The sequence below is a fragment of the Sapajus apella genome, unplaced genomic scaffold, assembly GCF_009761245.1.
Source record: "Sapajus apella isolate SASKATOON/1434 unplaced genomic scaffold, GSC_monkey_1.0 scaffold41, whole genome shotgun sequence".
Lineage (NCBI taxonomy): Eukaryota > Metazoa > Chordata > Mammalia > Primates > Cebidae > Sapajus > Sapajus apella.
The window spans coordinates 7908436-7921636 of NW_022436981.1; the positions used below are offsets into that span (position 1 = coordinate 7908436).

At 37.6% G+C, this 13201-nt stretch overlaps 1 non-coding gene across 1 annotated transcript; it reads left to right on the forward strand.

The window, feature by feature from the left end:
- The first annotated feature begins 11319 nt into the window (after positions 1–11319).
- On the forward strand, positions 11320–11460 carry LOC116565915. Its single transcript, XR_004275654.1, has one exon. It is a non-coding gene; the product is annotated as a U4 spliceosomal RNA (small nuclear RNA).
- Positions 11461–13201: the final 1741 nt, after the last annotated feature.

The window sequence follows — 13201 nt, forward strand, 5'->3', positions numbered from 1 at the left end:
GTAGATGTTTGATAAATTCATATATTTTATGTCTTTTTTCTCCATAGTTATGCTTAACTTTTATTTCAGAAGAATTTAATACATAGTGTTTATTTTTCAGGAATTTTTAAAATGAGAATATTAGCTGTTTTCCTGTGTTTTTTGTTATCCATACTTTCTTCAATGCCTATTCAAGCCAAATGGGTTTTTCTTGTAGCTCCAGTAAGATGACTTTTGTTTTACAAAAGTTAAAGGTCTTTTAGGCAGCTATGTTTGTGATTGTCTATTGATGCAATTTTACTGGTGCCCCAGCGTGCCTTCAATGCCAATATCTAGCATCTATTTCTTTGAATCAAGTTATCACGTTTTTAAAAACACTTTCATAAAATGGAAACCTTTACAAGAAGAGCTACATGTAAATGAATACTGAAAGTTGATATTATCCTGTTTCAGTTAACTAGAATAATCACAAAAAAAGTAGTATAAAAAGACCTAAGAAATTAAAACTAAAGTGAAATTTAAGTCATGAGAATATTCAACAATTCAGTAGCACTTTTCATGAGTCAGATACATTTTCATAAAAGAAAAAAGGACGAATTTGCCCATCTTGCCAAATGGTGAGAAATATCACCAAAGGGAGTGCTGAACATATAGTAGCAGTGTGTGAAAGCCAATGATGTTGAACATAGACAGAATAAAGGGAGCTATGAGGCACAGGGGTACGATGTAAAGAAATCTTCAGTTCTAAGTCTGATAAAATAAGGTTCATATCGCTAGATTTTCATACACAGATCAACTGGTTGAGGGAATCTTTTATAAGAATACATAACTGGGCACGTAAGAGCTCCTTTTGGCTACCTTCCTAAGCTGTGAAGCCTAGCAGATTAAATTGACTCAACTTTCATAATTTTGAAGGCATGGCTAGGAAATATTATTACATTCTGATGGTCTTATGTGTCAAATAGACCAATCTGGTAAAATATTTGCATTATTTTTGTTATCACAAAATGCTTCATCTTCATCTTTCCCTCACATAGTGGGTAGTGTCTATTTTTTTTTTTTTTTTTTTTTTTGAGATGAAGTTTTACTCTTGTCACCCTAGCTGGAGTGCAATGGCGTGGTCTTAGCTCACTGTAACCTCTGACTTCCAGGTTCGAGCAATTCTCCTGCCTTATCCTCCCAAGTAGCTGGGATTACAGGTGCCCAGCATGATGCCTCGATAATTTTTGTATCTTTAGTAGGTACGGGATTTCACCAGGTTGGCCAGGCTGGTCTACAACTCCTGACCTCAGGCGATCCACCCACCTCAACCTCCCAACGTGCTGGGATTACAGGTCTGAGCCATCAAGCCCAGCTGTATCTATAATTTTTAAAAGTCATTTCTTAGAACAATGAATGCTACACATTGAGAATGATACAAAAGATTTATTTGCTGTCAACGTTGCAGGGTGTAGGATTCCATCTAGAAAATTATTAGTGTTTAGTGTGGGTGCTGTGTGCATTAAGTTCCTGAAAGTTCACCCAAAAAATGTGCTGTAATTAGATGAGTTTCCTCTAACATAATTGTATGAGATTATTTGACATAATCTGTCTTTCTGTTTTCTACATTTGCCCCAGGAACCCAAGGGGCTACAATTATTCTTGGTAAGAAGGATGCTTTCTACTAGAGGTTCTAAAATTAATGAAAATGTCAAGCTACAAAGTATTTCTTTTCAATTAAATTGATTACTCAGGCCAAAACCGTATTTACATTTTAATTTGAAGTGTGATAATTTGAATATTGCTTTCAAATATTATAAAATACAAGGTATTGTTATTATTTTTCTTATTTTCAGTGAAAATGAATAAGTCTAGTATATGTTTCCCTGGGGGAGAAAAACCTGTGTGATTTCCCTGGGGGAGAAAAACCAAACTAAAGAAAACAAACAAAATATTAATTCACTTCCAGCATATGTTGACGTTAACAAATCTGTTTTTGTTATAGTATTTAAATATCTAATAGTTTGATAAAAAATAGCCTTTGTATTTCAATTACACTAACACTTTGTGAAACAATTTTCTCTGCCAAATTCTTGGCAAATAACATCATATTGTCTAGCTGAAATGGGGTCCACATGGTGTTCTAGTTCTATGAGCATATTGCTGGTGCTGCACATTTGTGCTTCTGTGAATATGGTACTGAAAACAGTGCCTCTTTATTAATGGATAACTTACTGTCTATCTTCCCAGACATTTAGGTGGTCCTAAAACCTTATAAAGTGTTTCTCCTTACCTGGTCCATTATCTTCAAAGTGCATATCACAGTCTCCAAATGATGATTATATTTTTATTATTGCTTATTTTTTTGTCACACTCACCAAAATGTAAACTTACTAAAAGAAGGGCTTTCTCTGTTTGTTCAGTGCTATATTATCCGTATTTAGCCCATAGTGAGTGCTTAAGGAATATTTGTTGTAAAAACTGATATGTCAGTCACTATCTTCAACCTGCTCAACATAGGGAGAGGCACTGAGCTACTGTCTCTGTGGGTTCCAATTTAACCAGTTCCTAGCTCAATCTGGCATAAACTACTAATGCTTTTTTCCAGTACTGACTAGTCTGGAATTCGGTGTCTTGCTATAAATTCTGTCTCACAGGAGTGTGTGGTCATTGAGTTTCCGTGAGCCACACCCTCCCTGTCTTTCTGTGCTCCTGCCACTTCTGTATGCTTTCTTTCCTATAGCATCTCCATTCCCTGCTGGAAGTGAAGCCCCTCTCTGAGTCACAGTTTATTTTCTGGGGTCCTGGATATATGTCTAAATTTTGGGAATTCCTTCTCTTGGGAGTCTGGTTCTTATTCCCATTCAGAAAGAGAATTATAAAAATGCAATGGCTTTTATAATAAAAGAGATTTTTACATATTCATATAAAAATACTCTTGGATGGTAATAAGAACAAAATATCAAAACAGATTATCAAGCAAAAAAAAAAAGAGAGTGAGAGAAACTATCTTTTGTGATTATTAATTATCCAATTTAATATCTATTTTGAACAGTTTTAGGTACATACTTTCCAGCGTGTTAGGTGTGAAACTGTCACAGGATCCCTGTGGTGTCACTTTTCTGGCCAGAAGCTCTGTTGTATCCAAGCGAGTTAGAAGGAAAGCGCCATGCTCTGAGTTAGAATTCAGGAGTCCTTTTATTGCCGACCGAGAGTCAGCTCACACTCAAAATCTCTCCACCCCGAGGAAGGGGCTTGATTCCCCTCTATACCTTGATTTAGGTAGGGGAGGGAGAGCTTAGCTGAAGCAGAATTTTACAGAAGCAGAACAAACAAGTTAGAAAAGGAAGCTGGTAACCAGGGGGCAGGAGGTTCCCAGGATTGTTGGTTGCTAAGGGTATTTCCATACAATCACTAAGGGAGGTAGCAGGGGGAACTTTCCATAAAATCAATCACCAAGGAAAGTATTCACAATAGCAGGTAGACTTGCCAAGCAGGATGGTATTACAATGGTTACAGGTGCTAAGAACTGTGTGCTTCAAACCTCAACACTTCAAGGCTCTGAGTACAGCATGACCCAGTTATGAATCTGAGGGGCCCAGGCAGGGAGAGGGAAGCAAGACTGGAGTTTTTGGCTAAAATGGAGTCAGTCAGGCTATCCCAAGTGACTGGTGGCGCATTTGCCTGAGTTTTGCTGAGGCCCACTGGGCTCATTCCACACACTTGGCCTGGCAGGCTGCACTCAGCTCATGCTACCAGCCTGGATCCTGTGCCTTCCAAGTTTCAGCCAGGCGTGGAGTAGTGAGGGGTGTGTGAGAGAGTGAGCCTGGGGTCCAGACGCTGCACATAAACAGACACGCTGTGGCAGGGCAGGCAGCTCCAGGTGTCTGCCCAGGCGCTGGTTCCCTGTGAGGCTGCAGCTGGACCAGGGACCACAAGCAGCTTTCAGGCACCAGGGAATGTGGTGGTGCCTGGATGCTTGGAGACACCAGGAACTACAGAGTTCCAAAGAGGGCATCACAGTCGTGACTCAGGGAGCTCCTAGGTCTGGGCTTCCCGAAGGGTGGCAGCTCTTCTCTCCTTCTTGCTTCTCATCACCTGCAATATGGTGAGAAAAGGGCATGTTTCAGCCCTGTTTGTGTTACAGCTTTTTCAGCCCAATCATTCAGCAGGTCCAGAGTTCTTGTCCTGCATCCAGGAAGAATGAGGGACATGGACAAGTGGATGGTGAGCAAGGCGAAGGGGCTTTATTGAGCGACAGGACAGAGGAGACTCACACTGGGTAGCTCCTCTCTTCAGGCAGGTTGACCCATCATCTGCTCAGCTTTCAGCAATGAGGAGTCCCACAGTTGGTACCTCCTTTCTGCAGGAAAGTCTTCCTGTCATCTGCTGGGGTTGGGTTGAGTCTGGGGGTTTTTACAGGCCTCAGAGGGGAGGAATTGTGTACTTACTGGTCTGTAGGCAGCCACTGGTAGGCCCGGGAAAAGCAACATAAGTTCTCACTCCTGTGGAAGGAACGGGCAGCCAGGTCTCCAAGCCTCAGGCCGTCTGTGGTCTGAAAGTGAGGTTTCATGAGGACCCCTCCTCTCCACCCAGGAGCCTGTCTGCCTCCTACTGCCATTATCCTGCCATCCATGGTGCCCACAGCACCCAGGGTATTTGTGCTGAGGGGTGCCTGTAGGCCTGAGCAGAGTGGCCTTTACCTTTTCTTGGTCTTCCTCCCATGCTTATCGGTGCTCAAAGTCCAGAGGGGGCCGAGGCAGCAGGCCCCTGGTGTGTCAATGCTGCCCCAAGCCATGCATACCTGGGTCATGACAGTGCCCTGGATTGTCCAAAACTTTGATACAAAATCAGAGCAGACACCGGGAATGGGGAGAGGCCAGGCAATGGGAACAGGCACTTCTGAACCTGCAGAAGCAGGGGCACTTCCCAGGCCTTCAAGAGTACAGTGATGGCTGGGTCCGCAGCCACAGCTGAGTGGTTGCAGCTGCACCAGGGAAGGTGGGGCTCCCACCTCTCCAACATGGAAGGGGACAGGAATTCCATCTGTCCTTGTCTACAGCTAGCTTCCTAGGGGACACAGCCCGGGTGACACCTCCTCCACTGCAGCCTGGGTCCTGGCAGCAGCTACTCCAGACAGGCTACCACTGCCATCAAAACCAAGTCATAATGTAAGCCTATCTGTGAGCCTGGGCACCTTGAGCATTTAAGTGAACTTGTCTTACTGCCTCTAGAATAATAAGCAAACATACTTATTAGGCTAATATTTGGAACACTTACGTGCTGAGCTTACAAGAGAAAAAAGTGTTTTTATTTTTTAAAAGTATGGACACTTTTCTAATATTGGTAATGCTATGGCTTTAATGTGCTCTTTAAAGTTCATGTGTTGGAAACTTAATCCCCAGTGTAACAATGTTGAGAAGTTAGAACTCTAAGAGGTGATTCAATCATGAGGGCTCTGCCCTTCTTAATAGATTAATACATTATCACTGGAGTGGGTTAATTATCACAGCCTCTTTTTGTCTCTGTCTCACATGCTGGCTTCTGCCTTTTGCCCTTCTTCCATGGGGTGATACTCACCATATGCCAGCACCATGCTCTTGACCTTTCCAGCTTCCAGAACCATGAGCCAAATAAATGTTTGCTCTTTATGAACTACCTAGTCTGTAGTATTCTGTTATGGCAAGAGAAAATGTATTAAACCAGGCGAGTAGATCTCTGCCTCTCTCACATACTTTCCAATGAAAAGTCTTACCAGATATGTCTTTATAAGAAGATCCTTCTTTCTTGGTAACACAGTTCAGATGGCTTCTTTGTCCGTCATCATGCTTCTTACATCACAAGGCTTATTATTATGTACACTCAGAAGTTCTGCTCTTAGCTATACAATTAATACTTAGATGATTTTTATTGAAACACTAATGGCAATACCCTGAAATCATATCATTGCCGCTTGACTCCTTGTCTTGGTTGAGTGGTTGGAGAACGTGTCCAGCAAAGTTAAAGAGGTGGTTTACTTTTAGCCACTCCCCACTTCCACAATGAAGATAGATCTTAAGACTCTTCATTCTTTTTCCATTGAGATTCGGTAATCTTCTGAAAGTAGCCATTAAGGTAACTGTTCTTAATCAATTAAAACTCTAACATGGGGGTTTAAAAATACTAATTTGTTAGTGAAATAGTCTATATAGTAATTCCTCCTAGATTCTTTATCATCTGGACCTTTTTATCAAGGAATGAGGCCAACAGGAAAGAAAAACATAAGTTAACATAGTTTCTGTGCTTCACTCTACCTGTGTTATATTAACATAAGGAACCAGACCACAAAGTAGAGGATTGATATATTTAAAGATCTATATATTATTTAAATACTCAGTCTAATTGCTGTATAAATTTCTCTTGTGATATGTTTATTATGAAACAATGTTTGAGATCCAGTAAAGTATATCATCCATATGATATATGTGTATCATTTCTTTTCCAGCAGAAGTGGGCATAAATACATTAAGGACTTGAAGGTGGCATTGAATTCACTTCAACAAGGATTATTAAGATTGACACATACCTTTTAAAGCTGATTCTTCTATACAGATTCAAGCCAAGTTGCAAGACCCAATTTACCAGGGTTTAATGAACATAGAGCAAAATCATACCAGTGAATATTCATTTAAAAAAAGCATCAAACAGAAAATGTAAAATAAATGTGACTGTCATATTCACCTAATACACATGTACTAACTCCCTATTATGTGATAGATATCATACTAAGTGTTAGTAATAATAATGTGAGTAAAGCATGGCATATTATCTTAAAAGGTAGGTAAGATAATATTAATAGAAATCTGTACTTAGGCATATAAATATAGACATACACAGACACAATAAAAGTGCAAAACTTTAAAGATAAAAGACTTAAGAGAGTCCTGTCCTTCTTGTAAAACAAGATCTTAGGAATGATTTGGTTCAGGTTCACATGTATCACATTTGGCAGAACAAGGCATTTTCTCAAACTGACAACTTTTTGTTCCTAAATTTCTGCATCAGAATTTCCCAAATTTATGTTTATTTTCACAAGCTTTTAGAAGGCTCACCATTTTCTTGGCGCTGCATTAAATTCATTCAAATATCTACAACTTGATATATATATATATATGTGTGTGTATATATATATATATAATATATATACTAGTATTGATACATATATATGGTATTATTATAATAGACAATAATTTATATATTATATATAATTCATTCCTAGTTTATATATTAAGACATGTAATATTTATTTGTTCAACTATACTAAATAATTTTCCAAATGCTTAATTATATCAGATTCTGTGGTTTGTATCAGGAACACAAAGCTGAATAGAATATCCTCTGTGCCACAAAAGAGCAAAAATGTATAGAAGAGAGAGATACATTAAAAATATAACAAATATTATGTGATGAGTGCCACAGCACCAATATACACAAGATATGAAGATTGGCCGTGAGGCCCATTAAACTCTCCAGGAAAAGAATTGTTTTTGAGGCGAACCTTTTATAAAATAATCCAAATTCAGTGTAATTGACATGAATGTATATCTAGAATGACTTCAATGACTAGATGGTGGCAACATTAACTAATACTTAGAACACAGGAGGAAGAGGTATTTAATAATGGTAAAATAGGACTGGTGAGATGGTTTGAGAAAACTATTGATTAATTTGTGGATATGTCGTGTTTAAGGTGCTTATGAAATGTGAAATTGATTATGTGTAGCAGACATATGGATAACATTGATTTTAGAGGAATTTCAAGCTTGAGTTAGAATTTAGGAAATCAAAATAATATGCCCAAAGACAAATATCTAGAAAGAAACTAAGTTAAAGTTCAAGATGTCTTGTTTGGAAGTTCAAGATCTTTTCAAAGAAAAGCCATTTATCATTACCTGCTATTCAATTCTAAGTAAGAATGTGATACAACCAGAAACCCTATTTTAAGTAGGTGTGAATATATAGCGGTGTGTGTGTGTGTGTGTGTGTGTGTGTGTGTGTGTATTTATTTCTAGTTGTTTTTTTTTTTTTTCTTTTTTTTCAGAAGAACTCCTTGCTTGATACTATGATATATTGCATTGCTTGAAGGCTTACCTGAAGGTGCTTAGAGAGAAGTTTTGCTTCATTTTAGAGAGAAGAATATAAGGAGATATAAATAAATCCATATAAGAGAATTTCTGACTCTCCAGGTTAAGCCTCCAGATTCACTTAACAAAAATCTCATTTGTCAAATTTTCTCATTGCCAAATTTTCAACAAGATTATTTGTGAACACCATTGATAATGAGAGAAACATTTATTCCTGAATAAGTCCACCTCATGTTTGGAGAACTTTTATTAATATCTATGTTTTCATTCTTTCATTTATTTTTTTATTTATTCACCATGCTTTTATTGAGTATCTGGTACACACTGGGTCCTGTACTAGGTGCTAGAAATAAAGCAGTGCATAAGCCAGACAGGGTTCCTGCCTTTATGAATTACAGCCACAGGCTTTAAATAAATAAACAAAGTCAGCAAGTAAGTAAATAAGTAGACAGACACAGCTGTGTTATTTATTGCTGTGTAATAACTTATTCCCAAATTTATTGACTTAAAAATAAATATGTATTATCTCATTTTTATTTTATGTATTAATTTCATTTTTGCTGAAAAATAAATATTTTTAAATAACTAGCTTCTTAAATAAACACAATTAAGCCAAGAGTATGGTGGCACATTTCCACTCCCTATAAATGCTTCGTAAAATAATTTTCTTTCTCAGAGAACACAGTACTCATATGTGGAGGATGAACTGTTTTGCTGAATAGATTTACACTAGGAAATATCTGCTGGCATGAAACACATTCTCAATAGCACACAAGAGACTATGTCGCAAAAAAAATTGGCTAGTACACAGAGGGAATAGGCTAAGTATTAGGAAATTAGATTTTTTCCATAAATGATCCACTTAAAAATTGGCGTTGACTTGGTTATTTGATTCCTCTGATATTAGTTTTATTGCAAGATGCATGATTAAATAGAGAATATAACTTGAACTGTGTGTTGCATATTGAGATACATAATTCATATTCTTCAAGGAAGAATATGTTGACTCAGCTACTAAGGCAGATACCCTACAACTGTCAACTCTTTCCAGGTCCTTCTGCTGCAAAGTGATGCCTTATCCAAGGATGCACTCTTATTGAATGGCATGGCAGTATCCATAATGTAATTATAATGGAAGTGTGGTACAAAGCCTAGCCATTTCAGACAACCAAAAGAAAAATCTATCAGATTTTCATGGGGAATATTGCAGATCTTCCCATGAGGTTGGCACAAGTTTTGTTGGGATTTCATGGCAATATGACTTTTTCTTTTGCTCAATCTTATATCCTTCCATATTCCTCCAAACCCCTGATGTTATCATTCAGTAATTATCTTGTACAAAATCTCAATCTCAGCATCTGCTTCCAGAGAACCACACTGTGATATTTCATACCTAGGATATTCGAAGAATGAAAGTACTATGGTGTGGTCTTGGAGCTAAATCACTTACTACCCATCTGCCAATGAAGATATCATTATTGGTGGTAGGTAGAACACAGAAAAATCTTTGGCTCAAGGTGACGGTACAGTTATTAAAACTCTCAATCAGCACAAACTGAAGTAAAACTGACACAGATATTAGAATTAGAGGACCAGAATATTAAAACATTATTTCAAACATTAAATAGAAACACAATTTATATAAAATATATAAATTGAAACTTTAGCAATAAAAACTGCAGTGTCTTTGGTTTAAAAAATATATTGTTTGAGATTAATGGCAAATTAGACAATAAAGAAGATAACATTAGTGGCATTGAAGACACAACAATAGCAATTATTTGAAATGAAATAGAGAGAAAAAGGAATTAAAAAAACAGTGAACTATAAGGTAATTCCAAACAGCCAAATATACCTGTAACTGGATTCCCTGAAGGAGGGGAGAAGCAAGAAAAAAAATAGCATTTACATTTTTTTAATTTGATGAAAACTGTAAATCCAGAGGTCCAAGATGCTCAACAAAGCCCAAGCATAAGAAATATGAAGACATTATTTCCATCTTTTGATTATTATGTATAGTGCTACTATGAACATGTGTATGCATGGACTTGAGTTCCTGTTTTCTTGAATGCATATATTTATAACAGCACTATTAATAATAGCCAAAAAATGAAAATAGCCCAAATGTCCATTAATGGATGAACAGATAAATTGTATTACATATATACAATGGAATATTGTATATATTCTTCACCTATAAGAAGTAATGAAGTACTGATACATGCATGATCCTCCACAACATTACATAAGTGAAAGAAGCCAGGTATAAAAGAACAAATATTATATAATTCTACCATATAAAAGGCTAGGATAAACAAATTTATAGAGCTAGAAATCTCTACAAGAGGCTACCAGGGGAATGGGGATTGACTGCTTAATGGGTAAGAGGTTTTACTTTATAGTAATGGAAATGTTTTGGAGCTAGGTATTTGTTATGAGGGTATCCTTGTAGCCCCAAGTGTCAGAATGCTGCCAGGTTCTCTGGGGGCCTGTATGCTTGGCCATGATATTTATATATGAACTTCTATACCGAGAAGACATTCATACATAAAACATGACAAACTTCTCAGAATGCCAAAAAGATAAATATATGTATTTATCTAAATATGTATACATACATATAGATACAGATATATATAGATAAAAAGAAAAATATAAAGGCAGCAAAAAAAGCAAGGAGGTCTGATGGTGTTCCAGTGAGAGAACCTAACAAGGGAGGGAGCAAGGGGCAAACTGCTTTTGAGAACAAGAAGAAAAAACAAGATAGTGGTGAAATAATTCTAGAGATTAGTGTAACAAATGACTCTAAATCTGAGTTTTACAGAGAACCTTAAAGGATTCTACCACTCTAGAGATGGCATAACCGAACTTTGAAGGAAGAGTGTTTCTGTTTCAATTCTTTGGAAACCAGTGAATCCAGCCACTTTGTTATTAAATTCACTTTCGGGTTTGAAAGGTAAAAAGTTTGAAAGCTAAAATTATGTTGAAAACTTGCTCAAATGTACATGGACTGAGCAATTCCTACCCATAACCTCTTGTTTGTGAAGCAGGTAGCGTTCTGGAATTGCTATGGGAGTACAGAACCTAAGATGAGAGGATGGTGGGGTGGGAGGGACAATCTTCATTGGTTTTGAAACTTTCCACCCAGCCATCAGAAAATAACATAATGAAAGATGTGATAATGAATGTAATAAAAGACAATACAGATTTAAAAGGTTTTAAAAAAAGAAAAATATCTAGCTTTGCACAGTGGCAGTGTTGTAGCCAATGACGTTTATCCGAGGCGCGATTACTGCTAATTGGAAACTTTTCCCGATACCCCTCCATGACGACTTGAAATATAGTCGGCGTTGGCAATTTTTGGCAGTCTCTGCGGAAACTGAATCAAAAAAAAAAAAAAGGAAAGAGAAAAGAAAGAAAACAGAAAAATATATAACTATTAAATATCCCTGACCGATGGCCCCAATGAGAACAAGGTGAAAGTTTCTCAAAGAGTAGCTATGGACCAGCTTTTCTAATCTTCTGATTTGGGGTTCCTCACTGAGGACACAGATACTAGCCCACTGATATGAATAAACTGTAACCACTTCAGGATTCCTTTTAAGAAACAGATGTCTACCTTGCAGGTCCTGCATGAATTCCTCATACACATAGCAGAGTCACAGGGAATCCTAACTGTGATGACAGTGTTGAATAGATTCATAGTAAGGTAGAAGCAACTCTGGCAGCAGAATTGGCACCCCCAAAGTAAAAGCATGCAAGCCACCATCCTAGATCTAGGCTCTTTGTGTGATTTCTGCAATACTTGATTGATACTATTTGACCTGAGACAATAAAGTCCCCAGCTCTGAAAATACATTAGGTGCTCCAACTAAAATACTGTAATTTGGCTGTTCTGCTATTAATACTTGTGAGTCGGTCTAGCATGAGCCATATGTTTCCAGCGAGACTGCCACAGATTCATTCAGCCCACTGCATCCACAACCAAGCTGACAGACAGTCGAGCCACATACTTGCTTCCCTAAAGGCATCACCACACTGTTGCTTGGCCCACTGTAATAGCACAAGCCCAGGTCCAGTGGTATAAAGAAAACACGGGACTGTAATGTCTCTCCCAAACTGAAAGGAAACTGAGGACCAAAAATATTACCAGAAAAGTCCAGTCTGATAAGTAGATGAGTTTATTAGGACTTCCATACAGGGCACTTCCAGATGGTGGCAGACAGCTCTAGAGATCCACACCACTTACCATCTCTTAACTACAATTAAGCTCATTTTCTGGCTCTTGCCTAATGTGTTTGAGTGATGAGAGGCAGGTTCTCAGATACTCTTTAGGATGTTTTTCATTAGTCTAGCTAAAGGTTTTTTTGTTTGTTTGTTTGTTTGTTTTTTCAAAAGATAGTATTGAATAGGGATGGTAAGACACAACTCTATTCTGAATATATTCCAAAGAAAGAGTCAAGATGATTTGCTGATAAATTTGAAGCTGTAACTGAAATTCAGACATAAATAAATCTATATGATTAGCTGAGATAGAGAAGGAGGTCATGAAATAAATGGAAGTCAGTGTTTGCTGTCAGAGAACAATCTAACATGAGTAGTGAATATGTCAGAGGGGACCAATTTCTGTAATAAGTTTGAGTGTTTTCTTGTTTCTCTACAGTAAATACTTTGTTTGCCCACTTCTCTCCATCCTTTCCTGAAGGAAGAGGAGAAAATTGGACATTGAGAGACATGAAAGAACAGGTTCTTGAGATAGAAGTAACAAAAAAAGTAGATATTTCATGCCCCCCAAAAAGCAATGGGAGTTGAGAATTTGGCACACCTATGTGTGGATATGAGAGTAATATTATGACAGTGTAAATAATTCCAGAAAGTTAGAAGATGATTAACAAAAGTATATAGGAAGTGGGCTGCAGATAATAACAAAATTGGAAGTGAAGAGGAGTCAAGTGGCATGGACAGGACATGAGACAGAATGATGGAAAATAGAAAAGAACAGGTAGGCAAGGATAGTGAGATTTCACACAGCCTGAGCAGAGGTGCTACTAAGCATCAAAAGACTCTAGTTATATGAAAGAGTCCCCTACATCCCTACTCCCATTCTTGAGGATTCCTGG